The sequence below is a fragment of the Suncus etruscus genome, chromosome 6 (assembly GCF_024139225.1).
Source record: "Suncus etruscus isolate mSunEtr1 chromosome 6, mSunEtr1.pri.cur, whole genome shotgun sequence".
Classification (NCBI taxonomy): Eukaryota; Metazoa; Chordata; class Mammalia; order Eulipotyphla; family Soricidae; genus Suncus; species Suncus etruscus.
This window is the reverse complement of record NC_064853.1, coordinates 129,269,595-129,288,595: the sequence shown is the minus strand read 5'-3', so window position 1 is coordinate 129,288,595 and position 19,001 is coordinate 129,269,595. Positions and strand designations below refer to the sequence as shown.

General features: G+C 37.8%; 3 non-coding genes across 3 annotated transcripts; 2 read left to right on the top strand and 1 right to left on the bottom strand.

The window, feature by feature from the left end:
* Window positions 1-1,858: 1,858 nt before the first annotated feature.
* On the top strand, window positions 1,859-1,965 carry LOC126013049 (U6 spliceosomal RNA). Its single transcript, XR_007497385.1, has one exon. It is a non-coding gene; the product is annotated as a U6 spliceosomal RNA (small nuclear RNA).
* A 10,570-nt stretch (window positions 1,966-12,535) lies between these two features.
* LOC126012342 (U6 spliceosomal RNA) lies at window positions 12,536-12,642 on the bottom strand. The gene has a single exon (XR_007496854.1). It is a non-coding gene; the product is annotated as a U6 spliceosomal RNA (small nuclear RNA).
* A 4,905-nt stretch (window positions 12,643-17,547) lies between these two features.
* Window positions 17,548-17,650, top strand: LOC126012969 (U6 spliceosomal RNA). The gene has a single exon (XR_007497309.1). It is a non-coding gene; the product is annotated as a U6 spliceosomal RNA (small nuclear RNA).
* The last annotated feature ends 1,351 nt before the right edge of the window (window positions 17,651-19,001 follow it).

Sequence of the window (19,001 nt, the reverse complement as noted above, 5' to 3'; positions counted from 1 at the left end):
CCTGCAATGAGCGATTCCTCACTCTAACCTGAGTCCACAACTCCTCTAGAGAAATCTCTCTTGCTTGCTTGCTTGCTTGTCCTGTTGCCTTATAGAACACGTGAATTTCAGGTGCGGCTTAGTAACTGCCTAATGGGGCTGGTGCCCCATACTGTGCAGGGGCCCATCACAGACTTGGTTAGTCTACCAGGGGTCTCAAACTCAATTTGCCTGGGGGACGCAGGAGGCAAAGTCGGGGTGATCCTTGAGTGCAAAGTCAGTAGTAAGCCTTGAACATAGGGGTGTGTGACTGAAACAACTAAAACAAAACAAAACAAAACAAAACAAAATTCCTCTAGGGCAGGGCCAGAAAATGTTGTACGGAGGGCCCAGCTGCCCCTAGGAGGCAGAGGTAGGGAGAAATAAAATGATGATTCCTGTTGGAGCAATGGGTTTTTACCCTATTCAGGAGAATTCTTTGCTTGTGCTTGTCACTCACAGACTGGAAATACCTCTGGATTGGTCTCCTACCTTTACCTGTTCTCCATTTATAAAGTGTGTGTGTATGTGTGTGTGTGTTTGGGGGGGGGGTTCTTCTCTTCCCAATAAAGACCTCAAGTTAGAGTAACTGTTTGCAGTTTCTCTTCCACAGCTAGCATGTCTGCCTGCCGGTATCCTTTGGCAGCATCCTTTGCCAGCCCGTAGCCAGCTTGTGGTGGATATTTTCCTGACCCTGGTCTATCGCTACAACCTCCTCTGGATTATTTTCTGTGTCTGCGTTGCCCAATTTCCCCCAGGACTGGGGAATGAGACTTCCTCTACAGATTCCCTTCTCAAAACTGCTACCACTCTGTCTCACTTCCCATTAGTCACCCCAGGATACCTCCAAAGCATCACTATTGTTTTTTTCCCAGTCTAAAACAAAGATGGAGATACAACAACTATATCTTTCACAGAATTCAAACTCAGGGTTTTTGTGATAATGAAAGTCAGATGTGTGATAGCTGCTTTATAATTTTTGGGAAAACTTTAGGCTAAACTCTAAAATATACAGGTGATTGTTATCTAGCAGTCTAGTTTCCTTTAACTATTTCTTAAGTGCTCTACAAAGGACATTCTGAAGAGCAATCTCTGCTGTCCTGATATAGTGGTAGAGAAAAGGTGTGGATACTGAAATGTATTTTTTGTTCTTCTTGTTTATGCTTTGTTTTTCCATAAAACTTTGTCATCATCACTACTGTAACTCAAGGTACCTAAAACAAATAAGGTGAGAAAAAAACGTAAAAATATTGCAATAGCAAGTAATTTTTGAGAGTATCCTGGTAGAAAAAGTGGGAGTATCCAAATACTATATATTTCTATATAAGTAAAATAGAAGACAGCAATTGTACAGCAGGTAAGGCACTAACTTATCTTGAAAGAGGCTACCAGGGTTCAATCCATGGTTCCCTGAGTACCACTAAGAGTAATCCTTGAGAATTACACCCCCTAAATTAATTCTATGTTTTCCATATAATGTAAATTATTTTAAAATATATTTATCATTCTGGGGCCGGAGAGATAGCATGGAGGTAAGGTGTTTTCCTTGCATGCAGAAGGACAGTGGTTCGAATCTTGGCATCCCATATGGTCCCCTGAACCTACCAGAAGTGATTTCTGAGCATAGAGCCAGGAGTAACCCCTGAGTGCTGCCAGATGTGACCCAAAAAACCATACATATATACATATATCATCCTTAATTATGGTAAAAGTGATCAATTCAACACATTTAAAATGTATGTTACTCATATTTAGATTCTATTTAATATTTCAGTGTGTGTACAATTTTCACACAAATTTATTATCATGGTTTAATGAGCTATTAAAAATGTGGTATTTGGTGCTCGCTTCAGCAGCACATATACTAAAATTGGAATGATACAGAGAAGATTAGCATGGCCCCTGCACAAGGATGACACACAAATTCGTTAAGCGTTCCATATAAAAAAAAATGTGGTATTTGATTTTGAAGTCACATTATCGTTCTCAAAAGGACACAACAAATTCCTATATACCAACATGTGTACAAATCCTACCAGATGGTACCTTGCCCCCAGCATTTTCTCAAGAGGCAGAAAAATGTGCTTAGGTTGTCATCCTGTTAGCTTCAAAGGGAAAGTTCTAATTTAGTAGTCATCTAGCCATATAACTCTAAATTAATTTAGGGTGACTTCACCCTGACATTAATGTTTCCAGGTTCAATGGGCCTAAGACTGTCCTCTTGGGCTTTGCATAAAAATCCATTCAGGTCTGTTTTTTGCTCAAAGCTAAGTGAAATTGCATATGCTAATTTGTAGGTGACAATGCTCTCAATTATGAGGTGTCATTTCTTGTTTTCTTAAGTCTTCTGAAAAGGATCTAGGAATTCTTGAAGAAAGCATCACATCATTGTTTTTGCTCATTTGTTTGTTATTAAATAGCATCTTTTGGTTTCTTTCCAATTTTCAAAAATAATTACAGGCTGCTCACTACAGAGCTTAAGAATAGAAACATACAGATACTTAATTTTTTCTTATATATCTCTTTAAGTTATCCATAGTAAACCAGCTAAATGAGTATAAGCATTTTCTTGTAATTTTATTTTTAGGCTATATGATATTTATTATATTGGGAAATAAGTGTAATAACCAATCTAGAACTGGCACCTTCTCAGGACTAATTATTCTGAAGAAAGCAAAAGTTTCCTACCTAAAGCAGCCCAAATGAAAAGTGTACCTTAAAAATGATAGACAGGTCTCTCTCTCTCTCTGAAGATTTCCCTGTGTCAATCTAACTACTCTTTAAATAGGTTGACATTTCTCTGCTCCTAGTAAAATCATTTATTACCCCAGGCTTGAACCCAAAGAAATTTATTTTTAAGCACCTTCTCTAACTTCTTTAATATTCATACTATTTTTTTCTTAAAGCAAGGAAAGAATATAGCATATACAAATAATGCACAATGTTGAGATGGGCTGGCATGCAGGCTCAGCATGTAGAAGATCCAGGTGTAACAACCAATACTGAGTGCTGTCCCAGCAACAAGCCAAAACTAGCTTCCAAGAACCACAAGATATAGCCCCCCAAACCAAAATTAAATTAAAAAGTAAGAAGACTTTATTTATTTATTTATTTATTTATTTATTTATTGTTGTAGGGCCACACCCAGCAACACTCAGGGGTTATTCCTGGCTCTGCACTCAGAAATTGCTCCTGGCATGCAGAGGTTGGGGTGGAATGGGGACCATTGGGATTCTGGGAATCGAACATGGGTCCATTCTGGGTCAGCCATATGCAAGGCAAATGCCCTACTACTGTACTATCACTCTAGCCCCAGAAGACTTATTTAAATAAGGGTAAATTACAGGCCAGAATGAAAGTATAGCAGTGGCTTACATGTGACTGACCTTAAACTTTTAAAGTGACTGAAAAAAATCCCATAATTTATGGATTGAAAAAATTAAATTGTTAGAAGACCCAAAATATTCACAGACTCAATGCAATATCTATCAAAATTCCAATAGCATTTCTTAAGGACAGATAATAAACACTACTAAAGAATACAAAATACCTTGAATAGCCAAGTTATCCTTAAAAATAAAACAACTTAAGAGGTTGTTGTGTTTTTTGTTTTGTTTTGTTTTTTGTTTTTGTACCACACTCAGTGATGCTCAGGGGTTATTCCTGGCTATGCACTCAGAAATTGCTCATGGATTTGGAAATCATATGGTATGCTGGGGATTGAACCCAGGTCTATCTTGGGCAGTCTTGTGCAAGGCAAACACCCTCCCACTCTGCTATCGCTCCAGTCCCTGTTGTTGTTGTTGTTGTTGTTGTTTTAAATAAACCAGAGAAAACAGGTTTCCAATTTAAAGTGTACTGCAAGGTACTGACAAGATATAACATAGAATAGAGCACTTGGCTTGTATATGGTCCACCTGGGTTTGATCCCTGAAATCTCTGGTCCACCCAGGGCTGTCAAGAATGATTCCTAAGTGCAGAGCCAGGAATAACCCCTAACCATCACTGTGTATCACCCCAAAACAAAACAATAGTGTAATACAATACTGCAATAATCAAACCATTTACTGGAATAAAATCAGACACTCAGATCCTTGGAGCAGAATTGAATAGCCAGAAATAAATATTCAGCTAGGTGAAATTAAATGATGCTGAGAGCCAAGAGAATAAGATGGTTAAGTCTTTTCAAGGATTGGTGTTAGGAGAGCTAGATAACCAAAGACCCACCATCAAAACCTCAAAAGAGAGATTCTGCAAAAATACCTCATAGGGTTAGGTGAATGAATCACTATTTTGGTTCACTGGATGCCAAGTAATCAAAATTAATGAAACAAACAAGGTCATTCTTTCTCACTGTGTTTTCCCTGTGTTGGGAAAGAGGTGACTGACCCCTGTGACTGTTTCCTTATCTCTAGGCCTTAAATCCCTGAAAAGTCTGCTCAGCAGGGAATAGTGATCCCTTCAAAGGAATAAAAAGTTAAGTTGAAAAGGACAGTACAGGAATTATTTGGGAGGGGAGAGGGGATAAAGTCTAAAAAAGCTAAAACAATCTAAAAAGTTAACACATCTCAGCAACGCATAGTAGCGGACCATGAGTAAACTTTTTGACAAAAGTTCTGCAAGTTTGAAAGAGCTTTAGTCCCAGGCATCTGTACAAAAAGCAAAATGCAAATAATAACAACAACAACATCAACAACAATAAGTAAATCTCTGATCCAATATTGTTACAGGCCTGGGCCTATAAAACAGCAATGCAAGACACAGTTGGATTTGGTCAATTTGCGCTGAACTGTTGGCCTCCATTCCAGGCAAGAACAAGGCAGTGTGTACTACACAGTGCGTGCTTGCAGGAGAATTGAGCTGTTTGGGAGCATTGCCTCCTGGTATCCATGCCAGTTTTTGTAGGGGTCTTGAGTACTCCGTGTCCTGCTGGCCCTGTCATTCCCTTCCTGTGGCACATGGGCAACCCAAAGAGAAGGTTTGTGGCTTGTACTGCAGCCTTGCAGAGAGAGATCCTGGTTCCCCCCACAAGAGCAGTGGGAAGGCCTAGGGTACAGACACACATGAGGACACAAACATCTTGGCACTCATGCTTTCTGTGCTGCAAATTTCGTGAGTGGATGAGGACTTAAAGCCCTACTCAGGACTGTTCTGGGGAACCTGTCAGGTCACCTTGGTTTACCAGGGACACTTAGAAACACCCTGGATCCAGCATTGCAGCACACAACCCCTACTTGAGCCATCTGGGGAAACAGGTGTCTTGGCCCTGCAAGGTGGCCAGTCTGTAGCTCAACGTTGTTTTGTTTTGTGGGTTTTATTTGTTGTTGTTTACTTAGGATCCAAGATGCAGTTAAAGAAATGGATGTGGAGCTTGTCAACTTGTTGTGAAAAGAGCATTTACTAGAATTTAAACCATGGTATAACCTAATGGTATGAAAACAGGAAGTGTGGACTGGAATGAAGCTGGGAGAAACAGCAGGTGTGAGTGTGTGAAGCCCAGGCTGGGTGTCTGGCCCTGGAAATCACGATGAAACAAACACACAATGACTACTGAAGGAGAGGTGAAAGCAATAGTATAATGGTATAAATTCTGAAACGACTGCTCAGCACCCAGCACTCCAGTGGCTCTCACTTCTAAGTTTTTGGTTATTTTCCCTTGTATGCTTATCACAGGTCTTGATAGAGAAGGCAAACAGGGTGAAGTAAATACCACTGAGAGCTCCTTTGCTGATTACTTCTCTTTCTGGTAAGGTTTCTCAGGTGCCAGCTGTGTGAGTAATCCTTAATGTCAAATTCTATGATTTGGTCCCTGTTGAGACCACTTTCTATTTGCAACCTGTTTTCTGACATGGTATTGAGACTGTGCTGTGTTTTAGATCAAAATGATAATGCAACTAAAGGGGGGATTTAGTAATGAAGTTATTCATTTTAAATTCAAACTTCTTATGAAAGGACTGCTTTTCTTTTTAAAGGATGTTTTTAAACTCCAAAGAAAAGAAGACAAGTGATTTTTTTTAATAAATAGCTAAGAAGAATTGGGTGAAGAAAATGTTAGTGAGAAGAACTGCTTAAGTCTCAAGGTCATGTATGCATTTGAAGTCTAACTTAATTCAGCTCACATCCATCTCTCTAAACTGAAGTGATATTAGTAGATGTTAAAAATATTGCTAAGTCATTTGTATTTATCAGGCTTACATTTATAAAATTACAATCCTGTTGTAAGTGAATGCCCTTGGTTTCTCATTTTACCTCTAGAGATCTCAGTACAATTCAAAATAAAGCCAATAAATAGACAGAAAGAGGCATTGCTGGCTATAACTGCCAGCAACAATAGTCATGAAGGAAAAATCTTTGAAATATTTCCAAAATATTGATGGTTAAATCGCCTCTAAGAAAAAAGTATTAAAAATTTCCTTGAATGTTGACTCTTTACTTGTCATATAACAAATGTTCCCATTCTAAAAATAAATTACGCCAAGCAGAATTAAAATTAAAAGGACATTGAGGACAATATGTGTTGCAATTGATGACCAGTGGACAGGTGAACTTACTTGGTACAGAAAGGGCCCCAGTAACAAATCCTAGTAATTTATGAGCTGGAGAGATGCTCTTAATACACTTTAGATAGGTAATGTTTTAGCTTTCCAAGTACATTGTAAAGAATAAATCTTTTCTTATACCAAATAAAATGGAGACCATCAATATTTAGGTGATTCATCACAATTATGGCAGTTATGAGAACTACCACTATGAAACTTAGCTTTACAGCCAGGTTTCTCTGGATCACTGGATCTCAATTTCTTGGCCATTTTGTCTCCAAACTAATTTGATTAGTATGCAAACTTAAGTATATTGAATGGGATTGTTTAACCAATAAAATTAAAGTTATCAAATTTATTTCTAATGAGAATACATTGTCTAAAAATTATGGAATGAGACATAAAAATGATAAACATAAAAATCTCAGGGGCACATCACAAAGAACAATCAGTGCTAGTGGGGTTGTGAGGAGAAAAAAACTTTCATTCACTGCTGGTGAGAATGCCTTTCTAGTCCAGCCTTTATGGAAAACAATATGGAGATTCCTCAAGAAACTGGAAATCAAGCTTTCATATGAATCAGCAATACCACTCTTAGAGATATACCCTAGAAACACACACACACACACACACACACACACAAAAACACAATACAAAAATGCCTTCTGCACACTTAGATTCATTGCAGAGCTATTTACAATAGCTATTTAGCCAGAATCTGGAAACAACCAAAATGCCCTCTAATAAATGAATGGCTAAAGAAACTGTGGTACATACACAATGAAATATTATGCAACTGTCAGGAAAAATGTAGTCATACAATTTCCATAAATAGACATGGAAACTATTATGCTGAGTGAAATAAGTCAGAGGGAGAGAGATAGGCCCAGAATAGTCTCACTCAACTGTGGTTCTTAGAAAAATAAAAGACATTATTGTGGTTCCCTGCTTTCCTGTGTGAGGCAGCCAAGAAGAAGGAAATGAACATAATCTCTTCAGGGCCCAACAATGGGTAGGCAGTCTCCACCCAATAAGGGTGGAGGTTGATTCGTGCCATAATACAAGAGAGCCATTATAGAAGGCTGCTGCCTAGCTCTCTGTCTTGTTTCCTGCTTTCTGGCATGAGGCAGCTAAGAAGATGGCTGTGAACATAATCTCTTCAGGGACCAGCACAGGGTAGGCTATCTCTGCCCAATAGGGGAAGGCTAATTGCTGCCATGTGTTTGGGTACAAGAGAGCCTTTATAAAAGGCTGCTGCTGCCTCACTCGCTGCCCTTTATCCTGCTTTGTTGCATGAGGCAGTCAAGAAGATGACAGCAAACATAAACTCTTCAGGGCCCAGCAGAAAGGCAGGCTGTCTACTCAGATGAACTGTGGAGCCAGAAGAGTGTGGCTGCTGGCAAGCATTTTCTAGCAAATTAACCCCAATACAACACATAGTAAAAACCACACTACAAGTGTGGAAATGGGGAAGAAACACAGGACAACACCATCCATAGATACTTCAGATGGCAGCTCTGATGACCCAAAAAGTGTCAACCACTTAGCTCCTCAGATACAGAGTTTATAGTAGAAATATGGAGGATGTTCAGAGAACTCAAAGCATAGATCGAGCTGAACAGACCACAAAGATAGAAATTAGAAAACTCCAAACTGAAATAACAGGACTGAAAAACTCAGTAGATGAAATGAAAACCTCAATAGAAAGTCTCTCCAACTGAATAACAGCAGCTTACGTCAGAATCAAAGAGCTGGAATATGAGGTGCAGAACAACTCCATACAGCAGAAAAGATTGGAAAAGAACTTTAAACCTAATGATCAGACAATGGAAAAAAATCTTCAAAGAATGTGAACAGATAAAAATTGAAGTCTTTGATAAATTCAACAGAAACAAATTAAGAAGCATTGGAGTCCTAGAGACTCAGGAAGTAAATCCCCAGGAAGAAATAGCAGTTAAGGACATCATTACAGAGAAACTCCCAGAGATAAAGACTACATGCAACCAAATCCTACATGTCCGAAGAGTAGCAGCTCTAAAAGACCTAAAAAAAAAAAAAAAAAAAAAAAAGCGCCCCAAGACACATCCTAGTCACAGTGATGAATCCTACATATAGGGATAGAATACTGAAAGCAGCAAGATCAAAAAGGGAAATTACGTTCAAAGGAGCATCCTAAGATGTACAGCAGACCTGTAACAAGAAACTCTCAAGGTCAGAAGGCAGTGGTGGGATATAGTGACAAAACTCAACAAAATAAATGGTGTGCCTAGAATACTGCAACCAGCCAGACTCACTTTCAGGTTTGAAGAAAGTATACATAGCTTCACAGATAAATAGCAGCTCAGAAAACTGTATAGACTTAAAACCAGTCTTAAAAGGAAAACTGAAAGGTCTACTTTAAGACAAGACAGACTGCCAGTCACACCAAACGTCTACACAAAGATGGTTCTAAATCCTATGACAATTATCTCTCTCAACGTCAATGGGCCAAATGGATCAAAATGGATCAAAAAGCTGAATCCAACACTCTGCTGCCTACAAGAAACACATTTGAATAGTCAGAACAAACACAGAATTAAAATAAAAATTGCAAGCACACATCAGAAAAGAAGACGGGGTCTACATAAATAGTTTAATGATACAGCTTATAAAATTATAAAATAACCAAAAAAATGAACCCAAAATAAGTAGGCAGGAGGAAATAACAAATCTTAAAGCAGAAATTAATTAAGTGAGCCCCCCCCCCACAATCGAGTTTGTACTCGATTGATAAACCATTAGCAAAATTCACAAAGAAAGGGAGAAAGAGAATAACTGTGGGAAGAGAGGCTGGGAAATAAGGAATATTCTGCTGGCCTTAAATATAAAAGAAAGTATTTGTTTAGAGACTTTTGTCACTGCTGTTATGTGTAAAGGATGAGCTAAGGAGAAAGTCATCCAGGACAACCTGTCCTTACAATCTGTCTAGGCTAATAGTGCTATAAGCATTGCAACCACTATCTTTACATAATTCTTAATTAATGATACCATGAGTATTTTAACTGCTATCTTTACATACTTCCTGATTTAATGATGCCATGGGCATTGTAACCACTATCTTCATATACCATCCAAATCAATGATGCCATGTACCTTGGTGACTGTTGTCTTCACATATCATCTTGTTGCTATAATGCCTAAGCTGTGTCACCACATTCTGTTACCCACCCTTGTATCAGCCTTGTCGGGGAGGCGGACACCAGAGCACAACAAGTAACTTAATAAACCAGATTAGAAATGAAAAGGGGGAGATCACTATAGATAATATAGAGATCCAAAGGGTAATCAGAGACTACTTTGAGAAACTCTATGCCACAAAACATGAAATCCTGGAAAAAATGGGAAAAAGAAAAGAAAAAAAGACATTATTGTAATAATTCCTAGAAGGATCAGTTCACAATATGAAGCTCACCACAGAGTGAAATGCAGTTATAGAAATGACTACACTAACAACCACCATGACAATGTTGATGAATGAGAGAAGTAAAATGCCTGTTTCAAATATAGGCAGGGGATGGGGAGGAGGGAGTAGGGGACATTGGAGGTGGGAATTGGCACTGGTGAAGGAGGGTGTTCTTTCTATGACTGAGGCCCATCTTCAAACATGTTTGTAATGGTGGTAATTAAATAAAAATATTTTTTAAAAAAAGACATTATTGTAATAACACCCAGAGACAATAGAGATGAGGGCTAGAAGGACTGGCTCATGATATGAAGATTTCACAAAGAGTTGTGAGTTTATTTAGAGAAATAACTACACTAACAACTATTATGATAATGGTAGTAAGTGAGAGAAATAGAATTTCTGTCTTGAATAGAGGCAGGGGGTGGGGAAGGAGGGAGATGAGGGGCATTGGTAGTGGGAAAGTTGCACTGGTGAAGGGGAGTGAAGCACAACTATAAACATGTTGGTAATCATATTGCTAAAATAAAAATATTATTAAAAATAAAAATATGCTCAGGTGAGATCTTTTTTTGGAAGTAAAGTTGGAGCAGTTTAAATGTACAACTTGAACTCATCTTTTATTTATATTTTGGAACCTCATTGGGTTCTGGGCAGAAATCAGTCCTGCTAAAGTTCTGGAAACTATATACTATACCAGAGATTGAACCTGGGTAAGGTACATGAAGGCAAGTATCTTGCCCACTGAATTATCTCCCCTGACCCAGATTCAATGTATTTGTATTTTGTTTTGATTTGGGGGAGGGCACATCCAGTGATACTTAGTGTTTAGCTTCATTTAGGGGACAAACATGAAATGCTGGGAATCAAATCTGGTCAGCTCCATGCAAGGCAAATCCCCTACTCACTGCACTAACTCTCCAGCCTTGCAGACTCAATATTTGAAACCTGAACTTTATATGTGTCAAGTCTTTAGTTTGACTCATTCATATTCACATCTGATGTTTATTTTTTATTATTGCTGCCAATGAAAATCACTCTGCCTCTTGTAATCAAATGTTTCTGTTGTCAATATTGTTTTTAATCACAGATGTTGCTTTACAGTAAGACTATTTTCTCAAAAGAATAATTTGTCCCTATAGCCTTAAAGAAAAGTCATAACCCCAAGTCCTTATTCTTTGAACATTTCAAAGGTCCTCTTTGGCTATCGCTAATCATGCTTCGCATGGTTTTAATCAAAAGGAAAGTTTTCTGTTTAGCAATAGAAAATGTCAATTCCTGAAATGCTGATGTTCCTTCTGGACACAGAGTCAGGAATAACCCCTGAGCATCACAGGATGTGGTCCCAAAACAAACAAAAAAAAATATTTTTCTTCTTTATATTTTTGACTTTTGTGCCACACCCAGTGAGGCTCAGGAGTTACACCTGGCTATGTGATCAGAAATAGCTACTAGTTTGGGGAACCATATGGGACACTGGGGGATCAAACTGCAGTCTGTCCTAGGCTAGCACAGGCAAGGCTTGCACCACTGCTGTAGTTCCAAATTGTTCTTTCTTGAGAACAAGACATTCAGTGCCTGCTAAAATTCTAAAATAGCATTGTAAATGACACATTGCTTTTACAATGGCCTAACTAGCTTAATATAGATAGATAAATATTTATCTATAGATAGATATAGATATTTATAGATAGATGTTTATTAACTATCTATATGATTTTTGATCCACAGTAAGTGGTACTCAGGGTTTACCCCTGGCTCTGTGCTCAGAAATTACTCCTGGCAGGCTCAGGAGACCATATGGGATATGGGGAGATTGAATCCAGGTGGGCCATGTGCAAGGCAAATGCTCTACCCATTGTGCAATTGCTCTGGCCCCATGAATAATATTTATATTCTTATTACTAAAATACTCCAGCCCGTTTCTTTTACTTTCTAGTAAATGAAATAATAGCAAGCTGAACTTTAGCCCTTTGACTAGTAACTCTTTTATAAACTTTAGAAATTCACTCTCCTTTCAGGAATAAAATAGAGATGCAAAGAAGAGAAGTGACTTACATATTACTTGAGCCCGAGAATAGACTGGGGAAGGCACCTGTCTTGCATGCAGTCATTCAGCTGACCTGGATTCTATCCCAGGTACCACATATGGCTCACTAACTCCCCACAGAGTAATCACTGAGTGCAGAGCAAAGCAGGATACTCCAAGCACCAGGGGGGGAAAAAAAGCTTAGAGGTCTTTGGTTACAAATTTGATGTTAGAGATTTAGGTTTATTTACTTATTACAATAATCTTCTTCCATCTCAGAAGTAGTTTTTTTTTTTTTATCACACCCATTGGTGCTCATGACTTTCTCCTGATAGAATTCTGGGGACCATATGGAATATTAGGGTTCAAAACTGGGCCAGTCACATGCAAAACAAATGCCCTACTAGCTATACTCTCACTCCTACCACAGAAGACGACTTTTTAAAATGAAGATACAGAATTTTTTAAGTGAAGATCAAATATATACAAATATTTTAAGATCATTTTAAGTATACCTAGTATATGACATACTTTACATATCATCCTTGTGCTGGGTCCATGCTAATCTTCTCTGTATCATTCCAATATTAGTCTATGTGTACTGAAGTGAGCACTAGTATATGACAATTTTTTTTTTTAGTTTTTGGGTCACAACCGGCAGTGCTCAGGGGTTATTCCTGGCTCCATGCTTAGAAATTGCTCCTGGCAAGCACAGGAGACCATATGGGACACCAGGATTCGAACCGATGACCTTCTGCATGAAAGGCAAACACCTTACCTCCATGCTATCTTTCTGGCCCCAATATATGACAAATTTTAAAGTAACCAACTATTTACAGTAAGGCCTAGAATAATACCTATTGTCTAATAAAGTCTTCAATACATTTAATCAAAGGAGGAAAAGTAGAAGGTATATTCTTAATTAGAAACTATATCAGACATAATGGAACACCAGTTAATTTTCAGAGACATCTGAACTAGAAAGAAATAAGTAAGCTTTATACATTTTGTTAGTACAGACAATTTTTGGGGGTTTTCGGGCCACACCCATTTGATGCTCAGGGGTTACTCCTGGCTAAGCACTCAGAAATTGCCCCTGGCTTGGGGGGACCATATGGGACACCTGGGGAATTGAACCATGGTCCTTCCTTGGCTAGCGCTTGCAAGGCAGACACCCTACCTCTAGCGCCACCTCGCCGACCCCATTACAGATAATTTTTATATAGACTTAAATAAAGTGATTTTAAAGAAAATGCAAAGAAATGTTAGTGGACTGTAATTTTCCTGTACATGTACTTGTTAAATTTGCATTTTTACTTACCATTTTACTTTTATAATTTTGGGTCATAGTGATAAAGAATTGAATAGTCAGTCATTATATTTAATGCATTCATTAACTGAATAAGCAAAAATTCATATCACTGAAAACAGTTCTCTATACTCACAACTGTTTCTATTGGAATCCATTATTAGGAGGTGTGTAGAAAAATTAAACATTTTCTAAATGAGGAAAAGAGGGTTGTGCTTAAGCATTGTTTATAGACTATACAAGGACAGTATTGATGCCACTTTAAAAAATGTAAGTAGATAATATCAGTTGCAGTGGTCAGTGGAGCAACTGAAATATATTGGAGGTAGGAAATTAAATTGATTTGCCCCCAAAAAATAAAACCTTGTCTGATGAAATTAAATTTGAACAAACCTTGAGACCCAGAAATTTTCTCTTAAATTTATCATCTATATATTCTCTCTTTTGTATATATATTCTAAAAATATTCAGTAATGTTTATTGGGGCCAGAGAAATAGTTCAGCAGTCAGAGACTGTTTGCTTTGTATTCTCTCAGAATTCAAGTTTGAATCTTGGTACCACATGGTCCCCAGAATGTTATCCTAGAGAGCACTAAGTACTGCTGGAGTGTCTCTGATGACCCTTCTCACAGCAGGACCCAAGCAGCTGCAGGCCTTACCAATGAACTTCTAGGCTCTCCTGTCTACATATCAAATCAAATCATATCAAAGGCCCCTGGATTACCTGAGTATGGTTTCAGATTTTATTTCCCCTTCCAAGAATAGTTTACTTTAAAAAAGTGAATAGTACAAGTAACCAGCATTAGAAGAGGCAAATGCTTTGAATTAATAGGTTATTCTCTGAAAAGAAGTAGTTTCTTTATCTCTTTATAAAGCAAGGATGAGAACCAGAGATAGCAAAATGAGTACTATGCAAGAAAACACAAATATTTTACTATGTAAGATAAACACAAGGTTGTTTGTCTTTCACAGAACTAACTTGGTTCTATTCCTGGCATCATATAAAGTCCCTAAGGAAGGGCCAGAGTTGATACCTAAATACAGCCAGGTGTGGCCCCCAAATAAAAACAATAACAATAACAACAAACAAGGATGAATCTCATGATATAAAATAATTAGGAGAAAAGTAATATATACAGTATAATTCTATCAGGATATATTTCAAATAAAATAAGACTTTTAAGGGGTATAGTTATATATAAAGAAATAAAAATATAAAGCACCAATACAATAAAATATATATTTGAGTTTTTCAGCAGATAATAAACTACTTTAAAATAGTAATGTTAAGATTTACTTTCATGGAGGCCAGGTTACTTCCACATGTAAGGCTGTATTGTCTTAGGAGTACCTGTAAACATGTGTATGCACATGTGTACACATATCACAAGAACTCAAACACAATTAACAATTTGTTCATTATGTTTAATAGTACTATTTTTATTTAGGAACCCTGAAATACGTCTGAAGAATTGGATAAAATCTGATTGATTGTTGACCTATAGGTTCTACTCTCTTTTGAATTGTTCATCATAAGAGAAGTTAAAGCTATCAGGAATCTTCACTCAAAAAAATTATGGGCACCCAATACCCATCAGATAAGGGGCTAAAATCTAAGATATACAAGGTACTAACAGAACTTACCAAGAAAAAACATCTAACCCTGTCAAAAAATGGGAAGAAGAAATGAACAGACACTTTGTAAAAGAAGAAATACAAATGGCCAAAAGGCACATGAAAAAAAAATGTTCCACATCACTAATCATCAGGGACATGCAAATCAAAACAACTATGAGGTACCACTTCTCACCACAGAGACTGGCACACATAACAAAGAACAAGAGCAATCAGTGTTGACGGGGATGTGGAGAGAAAGAAACTCTCATTCACTGCTAGTGGGAATGCCATCTAGTCAAACCTTTATGGAAAACAATATGAAGATTCCTCACTCCTCTCTTTTCTTATTGGTAAACTTCACTAGCCATTGTTACATATCTGACTGTGAGTAGGACTTATTCTTAACTCTGGTCATGGGTCATTCCTACTTGCTCTTCAGGAGTCCTAGACTGTTCCTGAGATCAAACTGGGAAATACCTTAACCCCTGCTCTGTCTCATCTGCCAGTGCTGTATTTCAGCTATTATAATGATGATTTTTCCTAATCAAAGCTTTTGAAAAAATATGTTTTTATGAATATGTTTTCATGTTTTTATAAGATCGAAAATTTGTTTTGAAACCAAACTAATGGATGTGTATGTATTCAGATTCTCTTTTAAACCGGGTAACATTGTTGCTGGACAGGAGAGTGGGATTATATATCCAAGTTCTTAATATCTGGGGCTAAGAACATAGCAAGACACTGAGAAAGCAGAGCATTATTTATTTGAAGAAGAACCCTACTTTCTGTATAGAAGAACTAACTGAGCTGGTGGCATGAAGCTCCCAAGATGTGCTTTAGTATTTTTTTTTTTTTTTGTGGTTTTTGGGTCACACTCGGCAGTGCTCAGGGGTTATTCCTGGCTCCAGGCTCAGAAATTGCTCCTGGCAGTCACGGGGGACCATATGGGGCGCCGGGATTCGAACCGATGACCTCCTGCATGAAAGGCAAACGCCTTGCCTCCATGCTATCTCTCCGGTCCCGTGCTTTAGTATCTTTATATATAATATCTTTATTTAAGCACCATGATTACAACATGTTTGTAGTTGGGATTCAGTTATAAAAAAAAAGAACACCCAGAACTCTGCTGGAACTCAGATGCCAGCACCCCTATCTGCCTGTCTTCTGTGCTGTGCTGCATTTTCGGGCTGATTTTATCCTGTGTGTGGCTCATCTTCAATGGCTCGCCTTCCCTGAAGCTTTCCCTGGAGGTGAGTTTACAAGCCCAGAAAGGGTGGAGCCAGAAGAGCAAGGTTGCTCTGCTTCACTTACCGGCCTTGCACATTATTTAGCCAATGAATACAACCACAACACGTAGAAAAACCCACAATACAAGTGTGACAATGGGGAAACAACACAGGCCAGCACCAGATATAGAGAATGACAATGTCAACTCTGATGACTTGAACATGACCAACCAACTAGTCAGTCTCTCAGATAAGGAGTTTAGAATCGCAATATGGAAGATGTTCAAAGAACTCAAAGAAAGTATAGAAGAGAACACTAATAAGAATCAAGAGAATATGAAGATAGAAATCAGAAAACTCCAAACTGAAATTTCAGGTCAAATAACAGGTCTGAAAAACTCAGTAGATGAATTGAAGAAAAACATAGTTGAGCTTTCCCACGGGTTAACAGCAGATGAAAATATAATCAGTACACTGGAAGATGAGATGAATAACAATTCCAAACAGGAAAAGAAATTGGAAAAAAAAAAAGACTTAAGGCAAACAATCAATGGAAAAATTACTCAAACAATGGAAACAGATAAAAATAGAAGTCTATGATAAGCTCAACAGAAACAACTTAAGAATCATTGCAGTCCAAGACACAAAGGAAGAAAATCTCCAGGAAAAATCAACAGTCAAGAACATCATTAAAGAGAAACTACCAGAGCTAAAAAATACATGTGATCAAATCCTGCACGCCCAAAGAGTACCAACTAAAAGAGAACCCAGAAAAAACACCCCAAAACACATCCTAGTCACAATGACGAATCCCAAAGATAGAGACAGAATTCTGAAAGCAGCAAGATCAAAAAGAGAAATTACATTCAACAAAACATCCTTGAGATTTACGGCAGACCTGTCACTGGAAACACTCAGAACCAGAAGGCAGTGGTGGGACAAAGTGACAAAACTCAATGAAATAAATGCTTCGCCTAGAATACTGCACCCAGCAAAACTGACTTTCAGGTTTGAAGGAAAAATACATGGTTTCACAGACAAACAACAGCTCAGAAACTTTACAGACTCAAAACCATTCTTACAAGAAAAACTGAACAGCCTACATTAAGACAAGACTGACCAACAGACACACCAAACTTCGATATAAAGATGGCACTAACTCCCAGGACAATTCTTTCTCTCAATGTCAATGGACTAAATGCACCAGTTAAGAGACACAGAGTGGCTAAATATCAAAAAACTCAATCCAACCTTCTGCTGCCTACAAGAAACACACCTGAATAGTCAGAACAAATATAGACTCAAAATAAAAGGCTGGAAGAAAATCATCCAAGCAAACAACACCCATAAAAAAGCTGGAGTGGTGCTCGCTTTGGCAGCAAATATACTAAAATTGGAACGATACAGAGAAGATTAGCATGGCCCCTGCACAAGGATGACATGCAAATTTGTGAAGCATTTCATATTTAAAAAAAAAAAAGCTGGAGTGGCCATACTAATATCAGATGTATTGTATTAATCAAGGGATACATACAGCAGGAAGAAATCACTCTCCTAAACATATATGCACCGAATGAGGGGCCAGCAAAATATGTAATAAAATTGTTGACAAATCTGAAAAATAATATCAATAACAACACAATAATTGTGGGAGACCTCAACATGGCATTGTCAACACTTGACAGGCAAACCAGACTAAAACCCAACAAGAATATACTAGACCTGAACAGAGAAATGGAAAAAAGAGGCCTACTAGATATATACAGGACACTCCATCCCCAGAAGCTTGGATACACATTCTTCTCTAATATACATGGGACACTCTCCAGGATATACTACATGCTAGCAAATAAAACATACCTCCATAATATCAAGAGGATAGAAATTTTGCAGGCTACCTTCGCTATCCACAAGGCCCTGAAGTTATATGTGAACTACAAAGGGACACAGAAGAAAAACTTTAATACCTGGAAGTTAAACAGCCTAATACTGAATAACCAGTGGGTCCAAGATGAAATCAAAGAGAAAATCAAAACCTTCCTGAAAACAAATGACAATGGTGACACAAACTATCAGAACCTATGGGACACAGCAAAAGCGGTACTGAGAGGAAAATTTATAGTTTTGCAAGCACACATCAAGAAAGAGGAAGGGGCATACCTAAATAGCTTAATGGTGCAGCTCATAGAATTAGAAAGTGCTCAACGAAAGGAACCAAAAATAGGGAGGCAGAAGGAAATAACATAGCTGAGAGCAGAAATCGATGAAGTGGAAAACCAAAAAACAATCCAAAAGATCAACAAAAGCAGAAGTTGGTTCTTTGGAAAAATAAGCAAGATTGATAGACCACTGGCAAAACTAACAAAGAAAGAGAGAGAGAGAAACTTGATAACTCGTATTAGGAATGAAAAAGGAGAGATCACTACTGATATGGTAGAGATTCAAAGGGTAATCAGAAACTACTTTGAAAAATTCTATGCCACTAAAAATGAAAACCTAAAAGAAATGGATAAATTCTTGGATTCTTATAATCTTCCACGATTGAAAGAAAAGGATGTAGCATATATAAACACACCCATCAGTATTAAGGAAATTAAGACAGTAATCAAATCTCTGCCCAAAAACAAAAAACCAAGCCCAGATGGATTTACTAATGAATTCTTTCAAACCTTTCAAGAGGAACTACTACCAATGCTGGCAAGGTTCTTTCATGAAATCGAAAAAACAGGAACACTTCCAAATAACTTTTATGAAGCCAACATCACCTTGATACCTAAACCAGACAGAGATGCTACCAAAAAAGAAAATTACAGACCAATAT